Raw genomic sequence first — 24,472 nt, forward strand, 5'->3', positions numbered from 1 at the left:
GAAATTTTTAGAAACCAATGATAATGAGAATACAACTTACCAAAAACCTTTGGGACACAGCAAAAGCCGTTTTCAAAGGAAGTTTGACAGTGATAAATGCACACATGAAAAAGGAAGAGAGACATGATTCATATGTTGTCACAAAACCTCTAACAATTAAGACAGAGTCAGCAGAATAATCTCACGAATAGCAAAATAAAAGAAATAATAAAAATCAGGTGGGGTTAAATGAGTGGGAAAATAAGAGAACAATACAAAAAGTCAACACAGCAAAGGCTGGTTCCTTGAAAGGATCAGCAGAATCAACAGACTGTTGGCAAACCTAAGCAAAGAAAGAAAGGAGCAAACATCTATAGACAGGATAATGATGAAACAGGGGAAATTACAACAGAAACTAATGAAAGTAAAAGGCTAAATACACATTACTACACATATGCAATGATGCTGAATACAAGATCGAGGCCAGTGGGTGGGAAGTCTTGTGGATCCAGTGGCATTTAACCATCTCAGTGCTGGCAGGGCTCTCCATGTGGCTTCTCTGGCTCCAGAAGTCTGTCTCCATCAGCCTCTCTCCATTTGTCTTATCCACAGGAATGTGTCAAAGGGAGTGAGCATGTGTCTCACCTCCAGCAAGCTATTTATCTCCTTGGTGCCTCCCAAATGAGGTCATCAAGGTACTACCTGATTGACAGGCTAGACTCCACCCCTTCACTCTGAATCCTCAAAATGACACCAGATTATGTAACTACCACAATCTCTAATGATCATCAATGCAAAAATCCTTAACATAATATTGGCCAATATATAAAACAAATAATTCAGCACAACCAAGTGGGATTCAATCCAGGGATGCAGGGATGTTTAAGCATCCAAGACTGTATCAACACTATTCACCAGAATTACCAGAAAAAGGATAAAAATCACAGGATAATATCAACAAACACAGAAAAAGCATTCAATAACATCCAACACCCATTCCTCTTTAACACACTCAATAAGATAGGAATGGAAGGAAAATTTCTCAATATAATACAAACTATACATGAAAATACAGCATCCAGCGTTATAGTCGATGGAGAAAAGATAAAATCAATACCACTGAAAAAGGGGCCCAGACAAGGATGGATGCCCCTTGTCCCCACTTTTATTCAACATCGTACTGGAGGTCCTAGCTAACAACATAAAGCATACGGAAGACATTAAAAGTATTTGTCTCAGGAGAGAAGAGTTGAAACTATTGTTATTTGCAGATGATATGATTCTAAATATCGAAAGCCCCGAAAGTTCCACAATAGGAATGCTGAAAGCGATAGAGGAATATGGTAGAGTGGCAGGATATAAGATCAACAAACAAAAGTCTATTGGATTGCTATATACATCAGATAGGATCACAAAGAGATCAAAGTAGTACTGTTCACAATAGCCAAGCACAAATTGAAATGTCTAGGGATATACCTAACCAAAAATCCCCCAAATCTGTATGAGTAAAATTACAGAACACTGTTACAAGAAAACAAAAGAGACCTCCACAAATGAAGAATATCCCAAGTTCCTGGATTGGAAGACTCAATATAGTAAAGATGTCATCTACTCAAGGCACTACATAAGTTTAACTCTATCCTGATACAAATACCAACATCTTTCTTCAAAGAATTATAAAAACTGACTACCAACTTCATATGGAGAGGGAAGAAGCCCAGAATTAACAAAGGACTCCTCAAGAAGGACAGAGTGGGAGGGCTTGTAACACCTATTAAACAGTCACTGTGGTCAAAACAGTGTGGTACTGATATAATGACACTCAGACCAATGGAAAAGAACAGAAAACCCAGAAATAAAATGATGAGCATACACACAACTGATCTTTGATAAGGGCCCAAACAATAGCAAATGGGAAGTAGATGCCCTCTTCAACAAATGCTGCTGGGGAAAAAATGGATCTCTACCTGCAGAAAAATGAAGCAAGACCCTTAGCTCACTGCATGCACAAAATTAAGTGAAGGTGGATCACAGACCTTGAGGTAAAATCCCAAACTATTAGGGCCATTAACAAGGGTATTGGGGCAAATCTAAGAACCTTGACGCAGGGAATACATAGACGACCAGAAATTGGGAAGGGCACAGACACAGAAGAAGCACAAATTGACAAGTGGGATATGCTAAGGATAAAACACCTGTGTACATCAAGACTTCACCAAGAGAGTAATAACAGAGCCCACAGACTGGGAAAACATCTTTAGTAACAATGGGCTTATTACTAAACTCTACAATACTCTGCTAACCTACAATAAGAAAACAAAACAAACCAATAGTCCATTGAGGAGGTAGGCAAAAGACCCAGACAGAAGTTTCACAAGGGCAGAAACCCGAATGGCCAATAAACATATGTGAAAATGTTCCCAATCATTAGCAATAAGGGAAATTCAAGTTAAAACAACTACAAGATACCACCTAACACCCTGAAACATAGCCCAACTTAAAAAATCAGAAAGCAACAAATGTTGGAGAGGTGTGGTGAGATAGGAACTCTCATCTACTGCTGGTGGTCCTGTAGGAATATATAGCCACTATGGAAATCAATTTGTCAATACCTAAAATAAATGGAAACCAAGCTACCACATTACCCAGCAATCCCCTTACTGGGCATAGAAGAAGTAAGAAACAGACCACGATCAGACATCTATGTTAAAATGTTCATCACGGCCCAGTTCATAATCACAAAGAATTGGAAACAACCAAAATTTCCATCAATTAAAAAATGGATTAAAAAACTCTGGTATAAAATCAAAACAAACAAACAAAACTCTGGTATATATACACAATGGAGTACTATACATCCCTAAAAAGCAGTGATGAATGCATGCAACATATCATCTCAAAGAAAGAGATGGATGAAATTATGCTGAGTCCACTGAAGGAAGCACAAAAAAAGTACAATAGGCATAGAGGATACATTACTTAATGCATAATTTCTGGGTTGAGGTCCAGGCACCCTGGCAGGGATCAGACCCAACAGAGATGCATATGATGGCATCCAACTAAGAAAAGACAATGGTAGTGTGAGAACAGGGCACTAATCCACCCCCAGGGAGGGTATTGTTTATGTCTGCACAGAAAAGGGAAAGATCAAACCTCACTTTGGTCACCAAGGCTTGAGGGCAACATACCAGCATGGAGCAGCACATAGAGAACTGCAGAGCGGCCCCAATCCAAGCTATGTTGACTTCTTCCCTAGAAGAATGAACTTCAGACGACAGCACTGAAGGCATTGGCTGGGGACAGTGGCCAGTCTGTCCTGACCACAAGGGAGCAACCTAAGCGGGAGAGAGAGAGAGAATGGCCTGGTCCACCAAGGCTCAATGATGACATTCCCACTCTGCACAGAGAGGAATGTAGAGCTGGCCCCAACATGAGACACATCATCCCCTCACTGGCCAACAGTGCTCCGGTGGACAACCCTGGAGACAAAGTGCGGGAATTGAGTGCAGTCTGACACTACCACCACCACCACCACCCCCCCACAGCGGGGAGAATCACGATGAGAGCACAACAGAGCAGCAAAGGGAGCGAAGCACAACAGAGCAGCAAAGGGAGCGAAGCACAACAGAGCAGCAAAGGGAGCGAACGAAGCCAAGAAGTCCCTGATAAATCATAAGAATAGACTTAAGACTTAGGAGGAAGTACTTAGCACTTCATCAGAACTGGTTGGAAGACATTCATGTGAGCAGTTAGATCTGGAACTATTGATAGGCTTTAAAAATGTTATTGTATTTTTAAAATATGTCTACCTATATAAGATAGGCAGGATAAACAATCCCGAGGAGAAAGCAGCAGGACCGGTGGTTTGGGTGTGGAGGTAGGGGGCATGGGAGAGGAGGAGACAGGGAAAGGGAGCAGGGAGCCAACAAACTCAGGGACAAGGGAAAAACAAGGGATCTAAAACTGACAGCGAGGAGGTTGTATTTCACTTGGTGGGGTTTGATTAATTGCAATGTAGCCAAGAGGACTTACTGAGAACCAAATGACAAGATTGAACATGATAGTGGGACAGGAGGAAAGTAAAAGGAAACAGATAAGAACTAGGAGGCAAAAACCATATATAGAGGTATAAATATAGGCATGTACAAATGTAAATATCTTAATATATAAGGATGGGGGTATTGATCTATGTACACATATTTATGTGTTAAATAATTGAGGTAGTAGAAGGACTTTGGGCATCCGTAAGTCTTCCCTTAACACAAGAACACTTCGTTCTAATAACCTGGCACTTGGCGACATTCATCTTCCCAACATGCTTGCTGAAGAGAAAGCAGGTACATAAGCAAATGTGGTGTAGAAAGCTGATGGTGCCTACTATTAAAAGATATAGCACCTGGAGTCTTAAGGGCTAGGCGTTAAACAAGTGGCCATCTAGCAGGGAAGCATCAAAGCCCATATGGAAGAAGCGCACAGCCGGTGTGACTACGAGGTGTCGATGGGATCAGGTATCAGAAGATCATAAACAAATAACCATATCAATATGAAGGAGAGGGGTCACGTTGGAGACCCAAAGCCTGGCTGTAGACATTTAGACATCCCCTCGCAGAACACGGAAGGGATGATTCAGCCATGGTGCAGTATAGCACCAAAGAAACACACAACATTCCACTGGAAGGGGGAGAAAAGGGGGAACCGATAGCAAAAATTGGATGTATACTACCCCCAGGGGGACAAATAACAGAAATGTGGGGGTGAAGGGATACAGCGGACGGGGAAAGATTTGAATATATATACATATATATATGAAATTTATCAAGGGCTCACAGGCTGGGAGGGGACAGGAGGGAGGAAAAAGGAGCTGATAAGGGCTCAAGTACAAAGATAATGTACTTTATAATGTAATGTACGTGGCCACATATGTACAAGTTTGCTTGATATAACTGAATTATGGATTGTTTTTATCTATGAGAGCCCCCAGTAAAGTCATAAGTAAAATAAAGTTACTTTTATTAGTATCTGGAGGAATATTTAGTATTTCACAAAGGGGACGTCTTTGCGGCCTGTTTGAGAACGACAGTTGTAGCATTCTTAAATGAGTGCCAGGGGGCACTCATGACAGACCTGGTAAAGCCTGCAGAGGTGGGCACCCCCAGCTGTACTGCTGTCAACGACTTGGATGCCTCTGGGAATCCACTGCAGCAAGGGGGAGTCGTCTCTGAGAGATCCGGCGATACAGCGCTCAGTGCCGGGCTGCTGATGGAGGGGTCAGGGATTTGAACACATCAGCTGCTCCGGGGAGGAAGATGGGCAGTCGGATTCCATTCACATTCACAGTCCTGTGAACTGTACAGACTGTTACACTCTGCCCATAACAGGGGTGGCAAACTGGCGGCCTGCGGGCCACATGCGTCCCCTGAGGTAATTTTTTGTGGCCTGTGATGTTCTGGAATAAAATGAAAATAGAAAAAATTGTTATGAAGAAAATAGTGCTTAGGGTAGAACGAGGCAATACTGTTCACACAATTCCCTCATTAACCCTTTAACTACTGAAGACGAGTGTACACATGGCCAGTGCCTTTCTGGGGGCCCGTGGACGTGTATGAACGCGCTGGCTCAGGTCCAGCGATGTTTGGAAGCGACATGTCTGCCACTCTCAGTGTCCCGTAACATAAACAGATGCCAATAGTGGAAAGGTTAAAAAGAGCACTCTGGGTTGTGCTGTTATGAATCATACCCAGTGGCAGCACTAGTTCACGGTTTTAGAGGGAAGCCATTATGATTGCGCATCACGCTTGTCAGCTGTCCAACAGTTTGTGTTTTTATTAGTTACTTTGCTATATTTTCCGGTCACAACACAAGAGGTAAGTGAGAACTAGTAGGAGGAAAGTGCTGGCAAGTTTTGGGTAAAAAAGAACAATTTTAGTTTTATAAATACAGTAAATAAAATAAATGTTTAAATAAAAGCACATTTATCATCAAAAAGAACATTTCAAGATTTATCCTGAAGTATTTTGCTATTGTTTTCAGCAATCAAGGTCGTATCGTCTATATAGCACAGGCTGGTAATCAGCCTTTCTTCAATCCTGATGCCAGGTTCTTACTGATAAAGCCCACCTGCTCAGGATACTTGCTCAGCACACAGAGTGAATCAGTGAATGGAAGACGGAGCTTCCCCCTCTTGGAAAGAGTTACAGCCTTAGAAACTCACTGGGCAGTCTCACCCTGTCCCATCGGGTTGGTAGGAGTCATCATTGACTCAATGGCAGCGAAGACCTACCAAATCACCTAGACTCTTGGTCCCGCCATGTTAACACACAACTTTCACTATTACAACCATGGGCTGACAGAAGAACAAACAAATCTGTCTCAGAAGAAACACAGGCACAAGATTCCTTAGAAGCAAGGGTGGCAAGCGTTTGTCTCAAGTCCTTTGAACATGCTGTCAGGGACCCGTCCCTAGGAAAGGAAACCAGGCAGAGGAAGACCCTCATCAAGATGGACTGAGGCAGTGGCTGCAATAACGGACTTAAACGTGGTAGTGATTGTGCGGACGGTGCACAACCGGCTGTGTTTCTTTGTTGTACGTAAGATCTATGAGTTGGAGCCAGCTGGAGACCACCTAACAGTAACAACATGTCTGAAATGGATTTCTTTCCATTCAAAACCAGTCCACGTGAATTATGAAAAGTAGAACGTTAAAAAAAAGGCATTGCCCTAAGTTAGTACAATTTTCCTTGACCTCAGTAAATTGGATCCCAGGGGCTTCTAAAAATATACACAATTGGTGCACTTACTTTTACAATCAAGTAGATTCAGACCCCTACAGTCATAATTATATACTTTCTCCCACCAATTATATGCCAAGGCAACATGATATTTGCAGAACCCCCACATAAAGGCAGTCTTAAACTCCAAAACTCTGAATAAAGCTAAATTCCTCACAGAAGCTGAATGTAGACCAGATTCCTTTAAATATTTGCTGGGTTTTTTTTTAAAAAGGACAAATTTCATTTCCTACAAAACACAACTCTCTCATGAACGATGTCTATGAAGGAGAGGCCAAGAAAGAGAACAGAGAAGGGTGAATTTAGGTCTTGTTTCTTCCTTGTAAGACAAAAGACTTGAGAATGCCTAGATGTCATGTTTTACAAACACACACACACAACATGAATCTTAATAGTTTCTCCCTTCATTGTTTATAGCATTCGAAGGAAACACAATATGGAATAACTGGCTAGAAAATCCTTTTTAAAAAATATATCCGACATCAAGGAGAGGGTACGGAATATCATGGCATCAAGGGACAGTACCAAGAATGTAATGTTCTTTTGAGTCTCAACCACAAAATATCAACACTGGGGCCACTTCCTGCTCTTGTAACTAGAAATAGCTTCATCAAGTTAGGCATTACTCAGTCTTTCCTTTACCCCTCTTCCCTGAAGTTGACATCCTTGTCATCATGTAAACCATAGAATTTAGAACCCTACTCAGTCTAATCTCAAAGATATCAGCGCTCGCGCTCTCTCTCTCTCCACACACACACACACACACACACACACACGCGCGCGCGCTTTACAGAGGTGGGTTATATGGGGGCGTATGTCCTTCTGGAGTTTTATTTTGTGGATCTAATCATGGCACAAAGGAGATGGGGGCTGGGGAGGGAACAGTAGATTGTCCGTAAGTGTTGGGTTGGAGACACCAGCCTTGACTGAGCATCTTGGAGAAAGTTTGAAGGAGTTGCAAAATCCCTTATCTGGGGAAACTGCCTTCATTTTCTCTTTCTGTGGTGACGTTGATGGCAGTAGTGGCATTCCATTGAATTTGTGATTTAAGTCTCTGGAAGAAGTTTTCTAATATTTCCAGGAAAGCTTGCAGTAAAGTGGGCTGGAAACCTTGAGGCAAGACTCTATGGTGATAAGCAGGCATTTAGGGATCTGTGAAACATTTGAAAATATATGTGAAATTTTGAGTGTAATTGTGAAAGTGCATTTTTATGGAGTACATTTGCATCAAGTTCTCAGCTTCCAGTCTGTGTCTGGCATATAATAATGTGCTTACTAAAATATATGAAAGAACAAGAGAATTCTTGAACACATTAAGAAGAAATAGTCAGAAGAGTTATCTGACACTAGGAATTAAAAGTTTCAGAGAAGGCTAAAGAAAGACTAACCTGTCTTAACTATCTTATTTTGAAGAGAGGTCAAGTAGGTAGGCCTAAAACGTTCCCAGTAGATTTAGAAATAAAATGATGGCTGGTGGTTTTTTTAATTGGTAATTTTACTAACCACAAAACTAACCACTGCCATCTAGTTGATTCCAAGTCATAGTCACCATATAGGACGGGGTAGAACTGCCCCTGTGGGTTTCCAAGACTGTGATGCTTTACAGGAAGAATAGGAAGCCTCATCTTTATCCTTCAGAGTGGCTAATGGTCTCGAACTGCTAACCTGGCGTTTAACAACCCAAGGCATAGGTTAAAGAATAAGTAGGTGGGGCAAAATAAACATATGGTAGAGACAACTCTTTCATTAACTATGTCTATGAAGATGAGGCCCATAAACAGACCAGGGGAGATGCCGTGATTCACAGTGTGAGGGTAGAAAAGGAGAATAAAATTTAGAAAAGCAAATAAAATCATAGATAAGCGAAGAAGTATAGATCCCAAGGAGCTGGAGATCTAGCATCTTGAAACAGAAGAGGGTCACCTTTTCCATTGTGAAAGGAGAGGAGGCTCAAGAAGGGATCCCAGGGAGAAGGGATGGCAGTACCAATTTGAGCCATTTTCTATCATATAGTTTCTATTTTTGCCGTGAGAATGGTAGATACAAGACTCCTTGGAGAATGCAGAGAAGGGGCAGGCGGCTGGACACGAGAGAGGGCTAGAGTTAAGTGAAAGTGTTTTAAATAGCTTCGCTGCAGAATGGGAACGCTAACCACGGAAACAGAGAACACTTGCCAAGAAAATTCAAGAACATACATTTGCATCATTACAACTGTTCCCCAATGTAAGGGCCCCCGTCACCCCCACTCCGGAAGTCTTTCAAACAGAAAATAGTTTTAAGAAAAATCCCCTCAATCCCAAATCACCTTCTCTATTATCAACATGGAATCTCCATTCACCTACCACAACAGTGGGATTTGGGAGTGGGAGGGAAAGAGAAATCCTATGCCCAAGTCTTTAGTGAATGACAGGGAATGGTTGAACGGGGCAGAAAGCGGTACAGGCACCAAAGAAACAGAGAATTATTATGTACATATAAAGCTCCAAGTGGAGAGTGAGGCTGTCACGCCTTCTCCTGACCCTAACTGGCGCCAGTTCGTAGAGAGGGGATTAAAATAAACAAAAAACAAAACCCTATAGGCCCACACCTGCTAATCATCTTGTAATGCTTGAGATAGTTAGCACAATGATGAACTGTACTATCAAAAATGTTGATACTGTGCTTGTAGGGACAAATTACTTAGAATGCCTCAGCAAAGGTATCTCAGCCTATACGAAGCGACCCACCACCTCTGCTTACCCCCCTTATCCCCTTGCATGCTCTCCTCAGAACCGACCATTTATGCCCACTCCCCACCTGTACATACTTTCATCACAGCACAGGATTTGCACATGTCATTAAACTTCATCCTCACCTAGATCCTTCCAGGGCTGGGGGTGAGGTGTTGTGGGATACAGAAGGATTTCTCCCAAGCTATCTCCCCAAATATATGCCAAACAGCTGCTTGCGAATGACCAGACACTTGGAGGTCATCAGAAGTAGGTCAGGGGTTTTTCTCCTGAGAGCTATCAACCATCTAGAGCGAGGAGTCACCACTGTCTATCCCACAACAAATAGGGCCTATTCCCTTCTGGTAAGGATAGTAGCTGTCTGTTTCCTTGTAGGAGACTCCAGAGAGGTCAAACCCGCCCAAGGATGACTAAAGCTAGGCTGCCATCTTGAATCTAGGATCCGCCCATCTTGTCACATGTATACCCCCAATCCCTCCTCTTCCTATTGCGTGTATGTCCCTAGACCACCCCCGCTCATTACTGTATTACCTATAGCACAACCCCTTCCTGTGATGTATGTCCTCACCTGTAATTAGGGGGCTTGCATGTCCCCAGAGAAGATAAAAGGCCTGGGCTAGCATTAAAGGTCGCTCTTTCCCTCCATGTGAACCACCAAGCGGGGCTGAGGTGAGCATGCTACTATGAATCATGTCTGACTCCCTTGATTTCAATACTTCACTTCTATCTCTCATGCTCTCTATAACTTTACTATGATCTTTAGTTATTATCACTGTACAATTGCTCCTACCGGACCTGTAATGATGTTAGGGGCTGGTTTCCCCTGACAAGGTATAGCCATTTTTTCATTTCTATCTCTTAACTTTGCATAGATATTTCATAAATGTTTGTCAAATATGAGTTCTTATCATCACCAAATTAAGGGCCAATGCATTAAAAAAAAGTGTATTGTGACTGTGAAAATGGGTCCAATGCATTCAGGCTTTTGACTATAAAAAAAAAGATTAAAAAAGAAAGGCATTATTTTTCTACCACCTTGTAAGGTAAAATTTCTGAATTAAAAGAAATCACAGTTGAGACATCACAGGAAAAAATAGTATATTGAGCATAAAATTGTTAATGAGTTCATGTAATAACTTACCTTTAATATACCAAACTAAAAACAATAATGTCTCAAATTCATAACTTTCCGCCTATGTTCCTTTTTCTCCTAAAACATCTAAGGATTTGCTTACCTAGAGATATGAAATATTTATAAAATCACACTTACTGTTGATAAATAATATGATAACAACAAGACTTTAATTTTTTGTTTCTGATCTTCCTTTCAATCATTTTAGACCTGATCTTATTTTTTTTTTTAAGTTCTTGACATTTTCTCCAAGGTCAAATTTTTCAATTCATCTATATTTGAAATAAATTCATAAACATAGCATAAGCATACAAAACAAAGTGAGTATATCATAGGATTTCAGGCAAGTTCACAGTGTGAGGGCAGAAAAGGAGAATGCAATTTACTAAAATATGGAGGAGAAAGACATGAGAATAGTGAAGGTTTTATGCCCAAACAATTTCAGAGATGGTACAATCACTGAGCTAAATACGTTCTATTGAAATCACAGTATATGATCTAAAGTCAGTGGTAAATATCATCTTCCTTTAGTTCTCCGAATCTTGCAACTAATAGGCCTCTAATTACTAAGTATAAAGTTATTTTAAAGTCTCATGTAAGTGAATTCCTTGATTTGCCCTAATGTTCCTTAGTTTGGGGAGTGCATTTGTCTGTGCAGGAAAACGCCGACTAGGAGAAGGAAGCACTGTTCTGTCCTCATAATTCCATAGGATGTAACTGTTGTTGTGAGGGACCGTCAAGGAGGCTCTGACCCACAGTGACCGTGCGCACCACAAACTGAAACACAGCCGCATCACTGCTCCTGTGCCCGAGTCCACTGATGCAGCCACCGTGTCCAACCATCTTGTTGAGGGCTTTCCTCTTGTTTGCCTTCCCTCCACTTTAGCAAACATGATCTCCTTCTAGGATGTAACTAGGAGGCATAAAAACAGTATTTTTTTTTTAAACCATGCTGAGGAAATTCAGATAAATTCGGGGTTAGTGCTCATTCAGTTCTGGTGTGTTGTTCTATGGCATAAAGCATTTTACTTCACGTGGAAGGACTGGAAATTAGAGCAGCTAAGTAAATGACTCTATTCCTGTTTCTACTCTTTAAAAGTTGTATCGACAGTAATCTATGCATTATCAAATTCTGTGGAGGAAAAATATTAGCTTCAGTCATATTTAAAGATTTAAGGGATTTTGAACATTTTTGTCCATCAGGAAGGTAAAAGAATTTCCCATTACTTCATGTTTAGATAAAACACTGTGTTACTTGAGGGTAAGATATTTTTGTTGATTTTCCCAAGCCCCTTCCTGATGATAGCTCACATATTTCTTGCTTTTCTGGCCACAACAGAACACAAAGCCGATTATCTCTAGAGAACAGTCATAATTCTATAATTTCTGTGCCCCTTTCCTGGTTGGAACTGAAATTACAGACCTCATTAGGCTTACTATAAATACTGCTGGGATAATTTCTCTAGTTAACATTATCTTGCATTTTCCTACCCCAACACTATATCACCCTTCTGCCCACTTAGACAGTTTTGAAATATCTTTCAATTATAATCTATTTCATCATTAACAACTCAGAAGTATTTAATACTACCTATATATTTAGAGGATAGGACTCATACACTTAATCAACTTTGAAATATTTGTACAAATTTTGTTTTTTTCCTCATAACATTTTATTAAGATGTCAAATGGCATTTTTCAACTTTTCTTAAAGTGAAAACCATGCAACTCTGCAAAAGAAACAGTTTCCTGTGGAAAAAACTTAATCCAGCTAAAAGTTGGTTCTTTGAAAGGATTAACAGAATCGATAGACCACTGGAAAACCTAACCAAAGAAAGGGAGGAACAAATTTCAATAGCAAGAATGAGGGATGAAACAAGGGACATTACAACGAACCCTAATGAAATCAATAGTATAATTATACAGTACTATGAAGATCTGTATTCTAATCAATTCAACAACTTGGAAGATATGGACAAATATTTGGAAAAACAATCCCTCCCTAGACTATCCCAGATGGACGTTAAGAACCTCATCAGACCCACAGCAATAGAATAAATAGACAAGGTTATCAAGGGATTACCAACACAAAAATCCCCCAGGCCAGATGGCTTCACAAGAGATGCCAAGCATTCAGGGAAGAACTGACACCAACCCTACACAAACTCTTTCAGAACACAGAAAAAGACAGAAAACTCCCAAATTCTTTCTATGAAGCCAGTATAATTCTGATACCTAAAGCAGTAAGGATCCCACAAGAATTGAGAACTACAGACCAGTGTTTTTAATGAATATTGAAGTAAAAATCCTTTAAAAAGTACTGGCCAATAGAATACAAAAGCATATTAAATAAATAATTCACCATGACCAAGTGGAATTCACACCAGAAATGGAGGGATGGTTCAACATACGAAAGACCATTAGTATTATTCACCACATTGACATGAAAAATAAGAACCACATGCTAATAATGATCAATGCGGAAAAAGCATTCAGCAACATCCAACACCCATTCTTGTTTAAGACACTCAAGAAGATAGGAATGGAAGGAAAATTCCTCAATACTACTTGTCCCCACTCCTATTTAATATCGTACTGGAGGTCCTAGCTAACAACATAAGACAAAGAAAAGACATTAAAGGTATTTGTCTGGGGAAGGAATAGGCAAAACTATCATTATTCACAGACTATATATGATGTTATATATCAAAAATCCCTAAAACTTCACAAGTGGATTGCTGGAAGTGATAGAGGAATATGGCAGAATGGCAGGCTACAAGAGCAACAAACAGAAGTCTATTGGACTGCTGTACACATCAGACAAGATCACAGAAGAGGCAATTAAAAAGTCGTACCCTTTACAATAGCCAAACACAAACTGAAATACCTAGGGATATACCTGACTGAAAAACCAAAAGATCTGTGCGAGGAAAACTACAGACGACTATGACAAGGAACCAGGGGTGACGTCAACAAATGGAAGACTATCCCATGCTCGTGCGTTGGGCTCAATATAGTAAAGATGAGAGTTCTGCCCAAGGCACTATGTAAGTTTAAACTATCCCGGTAGGAATACCATCATCCTTCTCCCAAGAATTGGAAAACTGATTACCAACGTCATATGGAGAGGGAAGAAGCCCAGATAGCAGAGAACTCCTCAAGAAGAAGGACAAAGTGGGAAGACTTGCTCTACCTGACTTTAGCACGCATTATACGGCTGTAGTCAAAACACTGTGGTACTGGTATAACAACAGACACTCAGACCAATGGGAAAGAGCTGAAAACCCAGAAATACAAACACCAGCATACAGACAACTGATTTTTGATAAGGGCCCCTAAAATATCAAATGGGAAGCAGCTGGCCTCTTCAATAAGTGGTGCTGGAAAAAATGGATATCTACCTGCAGAAAAAAATGGAGCAAGATCCTTACCTCACTTCATGCACAAGAATAAACTCAAGGTGGATCACAAACCTTGAGGTAAAACACCAAACTATTAGGGACATTAATGAGGGAATTGGGACAAACCTGAGAATGTTTGTATGAGTGTACTTCTGAATACAAAAAAAATGAAATATTTTGCTCTTTGAATGTTATATTTTATATCAAATTCAAGTCAAACACCAATTTTATGCTGCATGTGATATAAAATTGAGACTTGATTAATTCAATAAATATTTATTGAGTACCTGCTACATGGAGTCCTGATGGCATAATGGTTACATGCTGGGCTGTGATCCACAAGGTCCACAGTTTAAAACCACCAACCGGTCCTCAGGAGAAAGGCGGGGCTTTCTACTCCTGCAAACAGTTACAGTCTTGGAAACTCACAAGGGCAGGTCTACCTTGTCCTGTGGGATCACTATGAATTGGCATCAACTCAATGGCAGTGATTTTGTGTTTGGGGTTTTGCTACGCGCTGAGATTGTGTGGCTATTGGGGATTCAGAAGTAAAACAGCCCGATAAGTCAGATAAGGTTCCTATTTGTCTACTACTATGAAGGCTTTTAAGTTGAAATTCAGATTCAAATTAGAATCAATTACAAAAAAATAAAAATACATAAACCAATAAAAAATGTTATAAAGACACTCATGTCCTAGAACCAGGGTTCGAAAGCTCAAAGATCATCTACTATATTTTATCAATTCCATGATGTACATTATTTCACAGTTTAAAATCTTCGAGATCAGCCACATCACACAATGCGGTCAGACTAGAGAGCAAAAGTGATGGTGTTGTTACCACCTGTGTATGCACATCAAAACTTGGTAAGCATCGGAGGTGGGACAAATGACATGAGACACGATGAAAGCACTTTCAAGGGTCCTTGGAATTCGTTCCAACAGGATTGCCCTAATTCAGGTAGACTAGAGTCCTCACCAGAGTTCCCTTCTCATTCTTCTTTTTTTTCTAAAAGTACTTTAGTAAATGGAGGGAAGTGGGTATTGTATATGTAAGTAGACAAGAACACACTTTTGCCTAAATTAAGACATAGTTAAAAGAACTAAAGAACTTAAGACATATCATGTCTGTTTTTCCTTGTGTAAAACAGAGATTGTTAGGATCTAACTCAGTGTAGTTGTAAGGATTGAGATCATGTATGAGAGTGAGTCAGAAAGCATGACTATGAGGGTCCTCATTCAAACACACAATTTTTAATTTTTAAAAATGTTTAAACATTTGTTTTCCATGAATGGCTAAGGGCAAATTTTGTAAGTAATATACTTTCATCTTGGTAAGGCCCCTTTCAAAAAACAAGGTACAATCAAAACCTTGTTTGGGTCTCAAAATTGTAAGAAAGACGAAGTTGACTGGTTAAGTAGGTAATTATAGGGCCCGTAGTCACTCTCCAGGTCTGGAATTTAACTCACCCCACCCCCCACCAGATTAATTTTCATCCCAACAGTGCACAGGACTGTACAGGGAACAATAAGGTGGTGATACACTTGAGATAATCAATCACTTAAGATCAAAAAGGCAGCATTTACCCAAGGACCTAGCCAGGGGGGTGGACATACAAAGCAGAGGGAGCAAGTGGGTTAAGCAATGGTCCATCGAGGGGACTGCACTAGATAAACTGAAACAACATGTGTATGAAATTTCAAATGTGTGAACCTTCACTCGATTTGCATTTTTAAAAAGCTTAAAGCAGTACCATCTCGAGTGCTGAATGTTTCTGTACAACAGTGTCACAGACAAGGTGAAAACCCAAGTGTATTTGTGGTTTTCTACAGCTACCAGGCTGACCCAGAGTACCTCACTGCTTTCACACAGTAACACTTTAGCTACCTTCCCCAAAGGCATTGTAAAACAAGTTTCAGGGGGCTCCAAGCCCTCCTGCAACAGTCATTTTCTGAGCTCAAGATTCAAGGGAAATCTGTGAAATGAGACTTTGTCAACTTCCCTGTCACAATCTAGATGGAACCTACCTTGCAGGAGGCACAGCTGGGAACATCACATCAGGAGGCCACAGTGCTGGGAGTGGACAGCATGACTAAGTGGCTTCGAGCAGCTGGCTTCCCAGGGGGAGGAGCAGTGTCTTCATACTTTACCCTGGGCGGAAGATGTGCCTGATACTTAGTAGATGCTCCATACATGTTGGATAAACCAACTGAGACTGAGAAAGTCTACCTACTGCCACTGAGTTGCTTCCAATTCATGGTGACCCTAGAGATATGGTTTCTAAGACTGGAAATCTGAACAGGAGCAGAGTCTCGTCTTTCTTCTGAGGAATGGCTCGTGGTTCTGAGCAGCTGACCTGTGGTTAGCAGTTCAACCTGTGGTCCTTCATTAATTGTACCTCCCACACATCTCACCCAAAGTAGAAACCAGCTGGTCACCATTGCCTTACTGTTACTTTGCCTCAAATCGAGCAAGTTCAGTGACAGGGAATGTCCTGCGTGAACCGGCCTGTAACATGCAGGGCAGCTTGCATCCTCACATCTCCAGGGGCTGGGATTCGGCATGTGGTCCACAGACGTGTGCCCATGGAGCTGTGCAGCGCAGCAGCCTGGGTGTCGGTGCCCAAGGTCCTTTTTAATGGTGACCCAAATCTGTTTTGTTAGCACTTCCACACATTGGTCTCGGTTCTGCCTGGTGAAAACAAGGACACAGTGCCACCTGTATCTTCTATGTGAAATCCTTCCACTTTTAAAATATTAAATGATTTATCAGGTTGTTAAAGACAAGCAAACAAAAAAGCAATTCTGAAGGCATCTATTGGGTCAGTTAAATTTAAGGCGGAGAGGTCAGCTCAAGCTATGATGACTAAATTTTTTAGATTCTGGGGAGGTGACCTTGATAAGATTGTCTCAAAGGAGGCAACAGGGGATTATTAGGAAACACTTTGAGAAAATCGAAAGCGGTATTGGTAAGAAAAAGGCCCCAAAGTTGTGCCCAGAGTTCCTATCACAGCAATGTCCCTGTTTATTCTTTAAAGGTGCCAAGGAAAAGGAGGGAGCGGGCAGGGAGAAAAGAGGGGGTTGAAAGTGAAATGATGATGGAGGGAGCAGGGCACTAATCCACCCAGGGGGACAGTAATGGCCTTGTCGCCACAGAATCCGGAGTGGACATGCAGACCCTACCATGATGCACCAAACTATGAAGACAGCGTGGCCACGGGGAAGGATGTATGAACAGAGAGAGCTACAGGGCTGGCTCCAACCAGAGCCAAACTGACCCCCTCCCTGGAAGTGGGTGGGGCAGAGAGCAGAACTGAACCTACAGGTTGGGGAGAGGGGCCAGTATGCCACACCCACACCCACACACAAAATAAATAAAGGTACCAAGGCTGACCTATGAGAATTTCATTGGGAAACCTTACCCCAGCCACCCTACATCCCTGATCTTGTTTGCTCAGATTTCTTTTTGTTCTCAAAACTCAAGCAAGGATCATTGAAAAGGAACAGACTTTGAGTCTCAAGGACACCAAGGCTGCTGACTGACTGTATAAACTGAAACATGCAGAATTCTTGGGGTTTCAGGTTAAAGAGATGAAAAAAGTCTTCAAAACTGTATAAACCTAGGTGGAGGATATGTGGCGATATAACAGCTTCACATTTTGATATGTTTGTTTAATACATGTTTCTATGATTTTGTAACAATATACTTTGACTTTCCTCCTCTGTGCAGGACTCATCACAAGGCGCCCTGGTGACATAATGGTTAAATAGTGGGCTACTAACCAAAAGGTTGGCCTCTGAACTCACCAGCTTCTCTATGGTCTGCTCGCGTCCATATTGACAGCCCAGCACAACCACTGTATGGCGCTTCCTTAAAGTAAAAAATAAAGAGACCATCTGCGCCAACAAGCTCACTACTTGGCATATATCCTCGAGAAGTGAGAGTAGTGACATACATAATGCTCATCACAGCATTATCTACAATGGCTGACAGAAAGGACCAACTTAAGTGCTGATCAGCAATGAATGGGCACACTATTGCACACGTTCATAATGGAATAAATACTAAGCAACATTAACAGGGAACTCTGGTGGCACAGTGGCTACCCACTGTGCTGCTAACCAAGGTCAGCAGTTCAAAACCACCAGCTACTCCTGTAAACAGTTAGCCTCAGAAACCCACAGGGGCAGTCCTACCCTGTCCTACTGGATCACTATGAGTCAGAATTGATGCCATGGCAGGGAGTTTTTGAATTGAGAAGCAACATTCAACAGTAACAAATCTGTGTAACATCTCAAACCATGGATGAACTAGGAGGGTATTATGCAGAGTGAAACAAGTCAAATGCAGGGTTTATACAGAGAAAGAGATCTCCTTTGATAGATAAAAGAGATGGTGTGGTGAGGAGTGGGAAAGAAAAATCGCAAACTAGATTGTAGACATGTATTAATTTGGGTGGAGGGAAAAGCAATACATTTAAGGGGGCATCTACACATGATGAAGGCAAAGAATTCTAGGAGGTAGTGAATAGTAAAAAGCAACAACAGTAAATACGATTCCATTCATAATCCAATGATAACAGAAATAAAGTCCAATTTACAAGTAGATATGCAAACTGGATGGGTGTGGGATGACATGTGAATATACCCATGAACTTACTATATGTGTCTGGCAGAGGATATTTTTACATATGAATTTGTTTTGTGCTGCAAATACATCAAGGTATATAGTAGAATATATACCTTGCTCTACAAAGTCAGGCAAACTTCTGAGCCATAACCAAACACCTTGAGAGACTGAGTCACTGGACTTGATCATGACCATAATCTTTGGGGGCATCTCTGTCAAATGGCATAACTTAGCGCATACTTTGATAATGCGTGAATGGGGTCTTAAATGGCTTGTGATTGGCATCTCATCTATAGCTACCGGCCTCTTCCCATCTGGAGAAGAGTGAAGAGAATCAGACTCGAGGAAACAATGAGCACAAAAGACGATGGACCCTGTGAGCCACAGCCTCCACCAGCCCGAGACGAAAAGAAACAGATGGTGCCCAACTACTGCTACTAACCTATCTGACTGGAATCACAACAGAACGTTCGGGACAAAGTTAGAGAAAAATGTAGACTAAAACCTTTTAAACCATAAAAAGATCAAACTGAAAGCCTTATAAAGACGACTGAACCCCCCCAGGTTTATGGCCCTTAGATACCTTTCAAACTTGGAACTGAGCTCACTCCTAGAGTTCACCGTTTAGCTAAACCATAACAAGCAGTGAACCATAATACCAGCGAGGAATGTGCTCTTTAGAACAATCAACCAAGTAAGACGAGAGCATTTGTTCCTGACTACAGTTCAGAAGTGAGGAAGGGGCAGGAAATGAAGGTGGAATGGAAACATGGAACCCAGAGAAGTAGAGTGCTGCTACGTTACGGAGCACTCTTCTTAACATTGCAACCTAATGTCGTGAAATAACATGCGTGTAAATTGTGGAACGGGAAGCTAATTTTCTTTGTAAACTTTCACCCAAGCCACATAATGTTCTCCCCGCCAAAAAACGGGGCAAGATTTACAGCCTACGGAACCTTATGGGGCAGTTCTACTTTGCCATACAGGGTCACTATGAGCCAGAATCAACTCAAGAGCACACAACAATTAGTGTTCTGTAAATGTTAACCATTTGGAATGAAAGTTTACCTTTTGTTAAAAAGCAATGTAAAGCTATCATTAATTATTCTATAAATATTGTTCAATATATGAAGTTACATCTAGCTACTTGACTAAAATACTAGAAAACTAAATAGACAGTCCATGTTTGAAATGACCATCACAATAAGAATATCCACCTTGACAAGGCTCTGTCCATGTTCACATTGTACCGCACCAGGAACCCAACAGAACTACCTGCAAGAAATCGTACAAAAAATAAGATGCAAAGTTACCTATGACTATCATATCAAATCAGTGCATGCTGTTTGCAAATGCATTTATGAGTATAAGCTCAAAGAACATAGAAATAAGGTACAACATATTTATTGACCATTTATTTTTGCTTTCTTTAAAATGCTATTATAATTCAGTAGTACAGACATAAAGATGTCAGTTTTAGAGGTTAAACATACCACAAGAGAACATGATTCGACCACAAGAGTGAGGATACTAAGGCTCATGATTTATATATTACTGAACATGTTTTAAAGAGTTGTCTTATCCAGTATCAGCTCAGTGCTTTACACATAGAACGTAATTGTGAAAACAAATCCAAGGTGCTTTATAATGATATTTTATCTTTCATTTAAATACTGGGATATTCATGAAGGGGGTAAATACTGGTCACGTTGATTGGTTTTCAATCCTTTATAAATGGGTTCTCCCAATTACTAAGATCTAAGCAAACTCCAAATTCTCACACTGTATTGTGGAGGTGAGGCCTGAGTCTGTCATGGGTAAACTCATTTTAAGGTAGGTGGTTCAAATTCTCCAACTAGCTGCAGGAAAAACAGATGTGTCTTTCTGCTTCTCTAGAGATTACAGACTGGGAAACCCTGTGGGGCAGTTCTGCTCTGTCCTATGCAGTCATCAGGGGTTGGAACTGACTCTACACCACGGCAGTGGGCTTTAGAAATTACGGAGTAAGCCTTTTGATCTTAGTTTAAGATTTACAGCCTAAAAGATGACAGCCTTGGAAATCCTTCTTTAAATCTTCATTTCCACATTTTTTTGCTATGAAAACAGTGGTATTCGGTGTATTTTTAAAAACCTGATCATTACATCTCAAGAACCTCCTCACTGTCAAGGTAATTCCAACTCAGAATGGCCCTATAGGACATAGTAGAACTGACCCTGTGGGTTTCGGAGGCTATAACTTTACGGGAGTGCAAAGCCCCATCTTTCTCCAGCGGCTGGTGGCTTCGAACTGCAGAACTTGAGAATCGCAGCCCAACTCGTAGCCACTGCACCACCAACCAGGGCTCCTTCATCACCACATATTTCAAGTAAATAAAAGTAATTTCAACTGGAAATTTGAGGACAGTTCAACTGAGGTCCTGAATCTAACAGCACTGAATTAAACTACTAGGAAATTTTTAACGAATCAACTCACAGTCGCTGCGGTTTCACCCACTGACAAAAGCTACGGACACCCTCTAGGCAGGAAAAACAATTCAAATTACTAATCTAATCGAACGCATTCTCAGAAGCTCCTGGACATGAAAAGCTTTGTCATCGAGGTAGAACTCTACTGTCTTAACGTTGTCTCCTGACAACTGCGCAGCAGCAAAGCGCAACACCTTTTCTCTGAATTTCTTAAACATTCACCCACCCTTTTCCGACCAGATGCAAGGCACAAGAACACGTTTGTTAGATGCTCACCAGCACATTCGAAGGTCAACCTTCGAAGGAAACCATCCAACGAAACCGTGTGAATCTCTCCTAAGGCTGGAACTTAAAGGAACTCACAGGGCCCGTTTCTATAGGTTTAGGTCTTTTCCAAAACCAGTCCTGGCCTGCACGAGACTCACTAGACATTGGCAATGGCCTAAGTCGACAGCAGAGCGGGGCTGGCAATGGGGAGGCAGGCTGTTTGCACGTGTAGAAGGCGCGACCACAGGGGGGAGCCCGTCGAGCCAGGGCGCCGGGGCCCACGAAGCCCGGACAGGCGCCCGCCCTGCGGCGCGGCCCTCCCTCCTCTCGCTCCACACGGGTCCCGCCCGCCTCTTCCTCCGAAGGCCGCCGCCGCCCGCCCGCCTGGCTCCTGCCCGGGGGAGTGGCGGGAACCAGCCCAGCACAACCGGGGCGCGGCCCCCGCAGCCCCTGGGTGCGCTCGGACCAGACGGGGCCCTCGTTAGAAAGGGCGGCGCTCAGGCGGTGGGGAGACCCTGCCTGCTCTTGGGAAGCTCCTCCTTTGTCCCAGGAGAGGCGCGACTTGGAAGCCCCAAGCTGGGGGAGCCTTTGGAGCAACCCTGACCCCATTCCCATCGCGAGCTCTCAGCGAAGGGAGACGGGGGAGCTATCTCCGGGCACGGCGGGGGCCTGCGTCTCTCCCGGAAGTGACGCTGCGGCTCTCCCGGAAGTGACGCGCTGCGGAGGGATCCACGTTCAACGCAGACGGTGAAGAGAACCCGGAAGTCGTTCTGGATGCTGAACCTTTGGCAATGGCGGTGAGAAGCTATGGCATTTTCAGACCCAGTTCCTCCCGGCACATTTTGCCTGGCGGTCATTGAGTGAAGCACCAACACAAACTACTGCCAGAATATTTTATTCTTCCTTCAAAAGAACCTCAGGAGACAGAGTATTGTTTCCATTGAATGTCTGATGAAACTGGCCTGGGGGAGGCAAGTCCTCTACAGCTAGTATTTGGTGGAGCTGAGTTCTAACCACTGTGCGGAACCTGTGCTTTTAACCTCCGTGGTACCGCTGCTCAGGAAAGTACAAGCCCTGGCACATGAGATTCTGATAACCCACTTCTGCAAAAGTCTTGTTCACTTGACCTCAGCATCCTATTGCCCAATGAGTGTGCTCAAGTGACTGCACTGCCCTCCCTCGTTACAGGGGACACAGGACAGAATTGTGTCAGGCTCACTTCTGCAAACCCGGTGATTTCACTCAGTATGCACCTCTTGCCTCGGTCAGACTCAACGTGTTCTTTGCTCTTCCTGAAAAGGGTTTCTGAGGAAGTTGCCACAAATGATCGGACTCTGGGAGGAGCCCTGGTGGCACAGTGATCAAAGCATGCTGCCTGCCGCCATCTCTACTGCTCTGCAGGAGAAAAGTCCTGGGAGCTTGCTTGCATATTTTCACATATTCACCATGTGTCAGAATTGACATTTTGACACACAGCAACAAGCATGCACTTAACCAGGCCTGTCCACATTTATCAATACTGGTTCTGGCCAAAGGAAGCGTCTGGTAACTACTATATGACTTTCCACCCAAGCAAGTATGCCCTCCCCTCTCCCTATTTAGATTACAAATGTAAAACAAACTATCGTTTTACCTTATTTCTACATTAACTAACAGGTCCTCAAAAACTAAAGTCTGGATCATCATTTAAAAAATTAAAACACGCACGCACACACACGCAAAAGACTTCATTGTCATTGAGCCAATTCCAATTCATAGGGGCCCTATAGGACAGAGTAGCAAGGTCTTACAGGATACCCAAGACTAATCATTAAGGAAGTAGATTTCCACATTTCTGTTGTAGAGTGGCTGGTGAGTTTGCACCACTGTTAGCAGATGAGCACTTAACCAGTGCACCACCATGATGCCATGTGAATAACCACAAGGTCCTAGATTTATAAAAACAAGCTATATGTAGACAAAACTACTAAGAGCAAATACATCAAAGTCTTATTTACTTTTATGTTTTCCATGTCTTCAATGAGTTTTTTAATAGAAGAAATACATATGAACTGTGGTAAACAGCTTTAATTGTCATCTATTATACTAGATACAACATTACATTGTTCACATTTTTCTAAATGACAAACCTTGACACAGTCACATAGAAGAATCCTGTTTTATTGGGAAAGTTTTGGGGTTTTGTCAGGTATTAGCAAAGTTTGGCTTCATAAGCATCACTCAAACAATGAATCAATGAGGAAAAAATAATAGTTTTCACACATTTTTCATAAAAATGCATTTCAACCAAAACTTTCCTTCTTAAAAAAAAAGTACAGTCAGAGGGGGACTCTAAATAAGACTAGGTGTAGAAAGCTATGTTTGTTCTGCCTCCTTTGGGGTACAGCCTTGTGGCAGATACATAATCTGTCAACTTGAGTGAAGACGTGGAGTCTAGGCTGTCTATCAGGTCATATCCAGTGAGGCCTCTGTATGGGCATAGCCTTCTGTGGAAGATTCTGAGATCTCCTATCTTCCTCTCTGGAGGCAGGACACACTCTTTGCTTTACATTCCTGTCGACAAGCCACATGGAGACACTCTGGAGCTGCAGGAGTCACGTGGAGACCCATGCCAGCACCGAGATGCTTCCACCGCCACTGGATCTACAAAACTTTCCACCCACTGGCCTGTGATCTTCCTGCATTTGGCATTATTGCATGAATCTAAATACAATAAGTGAGTCTAAAGATGAATTTATGGACCAGTATTGGACAAATGGCCTAATATCAGATGTATGGACTTGATCAGGACTGGGCTGGAATGTTTCGCAATATACAATTGCTCTTTTATATAAAACTCTTTTTTATACACATATGAGCGTCTATGAATTTGTTTCTCTAGTCAACCTGGACTAACACAAGCCTCAGCAATTTATCTTACAGACTGCAAACTAAATCCTTCATTCTGCTCAATTTTCATACTCCACTCCCACTTTGGTGACCTCTCATTCAGTAATAGAACAAGAAATTCAGAAACAAGACAGAAGAGAAACATAAAAGGAAAATAGGGCAAGGGTATTGCATGATAACGCCAAATGCTA

General features: G+C 41.9%; 1 long non-coding RNA gene across 1 annotated transcript; it reads right to left on the reverse strand.

The window, feature by feature from the left end:
• Nucleotides 1-5,004: 5,004 nt before the first annotated feature.
• On the reverse strand, nt 5,005-22,169 carry LOC142429084 (uncharacterized). Its single transcript, XR_012780411.1, has 3 exons — nt 21,402-22,169; nt 19,877-19,934; nt 5,005-5,425 (listed from the first exon to the last, which is right to left on the reverse strand). It is a non-coding gene; the product is annotated as an uncharacterized LOC142429084 (long non-coding RNA).
• Between the last annotated feature and the right edge of the window lie 2,303 nt (nt 22,170-24,472).

Source organism: Tenrec ecaudatus, chromosome 16 (assembly GCF_050624435.1).
Source record: "Tenrec ecaudatus isolate mTenEca1 chromosome 16, mTenEca1.hap1, whole genome shotgun sequence".
NCBI classification, from domain to species: domain Eukaryota; kingdom Metazoa; phylum Chordata; class Mammalia; order Afrosoricida; family Tenrecidae; genus Tenrec; species Tenrec ecaudatus.